Source organism: Artibeus jamaicensis, unplaced genomic scaffold, assembly GCF_021234435.1.
Source record: "Artibeus jamaicensis isolate MK-2021 breed Jamaican fruit bat unplaced genomic scaffold, CSHL_Jam_final contig_511, whole genome shotgun sequence".
Classification (NCBI taxonomy): Eukaryota; Metazoa; Chordata; class Mammalia; order Chiroptera; family Phyllostomidae; genus Artibeus; species Artibeus jamaicensis.
The window spans coordinates 697417-700809 of NW_026521866.1; the positions used below are offsets into that span (position 1 = coordinate 697417).

General features: G+C 34.7%; 1 pseudogene; it reads left to right on the top strand.

The window, feature by feature from the left end:
• The first annotated feature begins 659 nt into the window (after window positions 1–659).
• LOC119055811 (lupus La protein-like) lies at window positions 660–1889 on the top strand (annotated as a pseudogene).
• Window positions 1890–3393: the final 1504 nt, after the last annotated feature.

A 3393-nucleotide genomic window follows, 5' to 3' on the forward strand; every position in this document is an offset into this window, starting at 1 on the left:
TGCAAGAAGGCACACTGTTTCCACCTACGCCTCCATCTTGGTGGAGGTCCTTATGCTGCCATCTTGATTGGAAGTAGCAACTTTATTTTCCAAAGAGAGAATCTTAAAAGCAGCAAGAGAAAAACAGTTATTTAACTACAAGGGAGCTCTCATAAAAGGGTCAGTTGATTTCTCAACATAAGCTTTGTAGGCCAGAAGGGATTCACAAGAAGTATTCAAAGTGATCAACAGCAAGGACCTATAACCAAGATTACTCTACCCAGAAAAACTATCATTTGAAATTGAAGAACATATAAAGAGCTGCTTGGACAAGAAAAAACTAAAAAAGTTCATCACCACCAAACTGGTATTACATGAAATGTTAAAGGTTCTTTTTTAAAAAGATGAAGATCAAAAATATGAATAAAATGGCAATAAATTCATATCTGTAGATAATTGAATATGAAAATCAAAATAAATGAATAAGTAGAATAGAAACAGACTCATAGATACAGAGAAAATTTTGATGGTTACCAGATGGGAGGGGGATTGAGGGAGTACATGAAAAAGTTAAAAGGATTAAGAAAATTAATTAGTATTTAGAGGCGAGCTGGTGGCACTGGGGAGGCTAGACACAGCAGTCACTGTTAGTGATTTTGTGGCCCAAGTCTGCTGGACCAGGACCTGAAAGAGAGCCACAATGGCCAAAAATGGTGATGAAAAAATGGCTGCTCTGGAGGCTAAAATCTGTCATCAAATTATTATTTTGGTGACTTCAATTTGCCATGAGACAAATTTTTAAAGGGACAGATCAAACTGGATGAAGGCTGGGTACCTTTGGAAATAATGATAAAACTCAATAGGTTAAACCATCTAACAACAGACTTCAATGTAATAGTAGAAGCACTGAGCAAATCGAAGGCAGAACTCATGGAGATAAGTGAAGATAAAACCAAAATTAGAAGATCTCCAAACAAACCCCTCCCTGAAGTGACGAATGAGTATAAAAATGATGTAAAAAACAGATTCGTTTATATTGAAGTCTTCCCTACTGATGCCACCCTTGATGACATTAAAGAATGGTTAGAAGATAAAGGTCAAGTACTAAATATTCACATGAGAAGAACATTGCATTTAAGGGATCAATATTTGCTGTGTTTGATAGCATAGAGTCTGCTAAAAAGTTTGTGGAGACCCCTGTACAAAAGTACAAAGACACAGATCTACTACTTTTCAAGGAAGATTACTTTGCAAAAAAAAAAAAAAAAAAGAAGAAGAAAGAAGCAAAATAAAGTGTAAGCTAAATTATTAGCTAAACAAGAGCAAGAAGAAAAACAAAATTTAGCAGAAAATGCTGAAATTAAATTTCTAGAAGAAAAGATTGGCTGCTTGCTGAAATTCTTGGGGGACCTAGATGATCAGACCTGTAGAGAAGATTTGCACATCCTTTTCTCAAATCATGGTGAAATAAAATGGATAGACTTTGTCAGAGGAGCAAAAGAGGGAATAATTTTATTTAAAAAAAGAGCTAAGGAAGCACTGGATAAAGCCAAAGATGCAAATAATGGTAACCTACAACTAAGGAACAAAGAAGTGACATGGGAAGTACTATATGGAGATGTGGAAAAAGAAGCATTGAAGAAAATCATGGAAGATCAACAAGAATCCCTTAACAAATGGAAGTCAAAAGGTTGCAGATGTAAGGAAAAGGAAAGGGAAATAAAGCTGCCCAGACAGGGTCTGCTAAAGGAAAAGTACAGTTTCAAGTCAAGAAGACTAAATTTGATAGTGATGAGGAACATGATGAAAATGGTGCAGCTGGACCAGGAAAAAGAGCAAGAGAAGAAACAGACAAAGAAGAGCCTGCATCAAAACAGCAGAAAACAGAAAATGGTGCCAGAGACCAGTAGTTTAGTAAAAAAACTTTTTATTCATTTTAATTAGGTTTTCAGCTGCTTTTGTCTTTGGAGGCTTTTAAAAAGAAAACTGAATTAGGTCCACTTCTATTTCCACCTGTAAAAAAGGAAACTTTTTGTTGTTTAGCTTGTCTCTTTTTCTGTTATCCAAATGAGGATTTTTTGAGGTACAGTTCTATGTTATTTCAGATAACTCAAATATCAGAAGATCCTTGTACTAAACTGCCTTTGTAATATGAGAATGTATTAGTACAAACTAATAAAATATACTATATAAAAAGAGCAAAAACTTAGGTTTTTAAAAAAATTTTTGCCCAAAGTATTTGAGAATTTATTTTAAACCAGAGTATTGGCTGTTGGTTATAGGCCATTCCATAATCTGTCTCCCAGGCTGGCTTTCTGCATTTACTTGGGCAACTTGGTAACACTAGAAATAATTACTTATTGTAAAGTTCAAGAGACTTACTGATTTCTTTTTATGAAATCTGTATGATGCTGGCAGGTCATATCTCAGCTCTATAAAACAAACAAACAAAAAAAGCCACCTAAGGATAAAGCTTTTATCCTAAAAACCACCCCACGAATTAAGAAAGCACTTGAAGGCTGGTAAAAATGAAGACTCCAGGCCTGTCATTTTAACTTGGTATCCAAGGACTGCCATGATGAATCCTAAGATTAACCACGGCAAGTTGAGTTTGGCATTTCTGCTATTTCGGTCATTTATACGAAAATTTGAGCTTATGAGGAAGAGTTTAGAAGGATAACAAATGGACAAAAAGATACATTGTACGAAAGTGATAGTACCTTCTTATTTTTAACTTCCTAATCTATAGCTAGCACTCTCATAATAACTGCTTTAAAATTTTGTCTGGATTTTAGTAATGATAGTAACTAATTGTTTTCCTACTAAACTCAATAAAAACCCATTTTTTTCATATTCATTCTAAAGAATAATGTAAGTTCTCAAAACTTACTACTACTGATCTGTTTCAGAGGGATAAAAATGAGTCTACCTATCCCTTCATATTTTACAACATAAATTGTAACTCTAGATCACAGCTCTCAAATTTTAATATGCAATCAAATCACCTTCAAATAAAATCTTATTGAGGTGCAGGATATAATTCAATAGATTTGGGTAGAGACTAAAATTCTGCAAGTCTGACAAGCTCCCAAGGGCTATCAACACAGATGATCTAAGGACCACACATGGAATAGTAAGGCCCTGGTTTGGTACACTGCTGGATCTGTTCTAAGGGGTTCTGTGTTATACATTCTCATACCTTAAACTACATAAGGGGTGACAATACTGAATATAATAGGAAGACTGACCTTTCACATATTACTAATTAAGAACAGTAATAGATCTAGACTTCTGCCATGCAGGCATAAGTGGAGACGCCATGCTTTCTCACACAACCAAGTTTAAAGACGACAAAATATTAGCAACAGAAAACACAGCCAGAACACAGAAAATTGAACTTTTCAGAAATCCGAT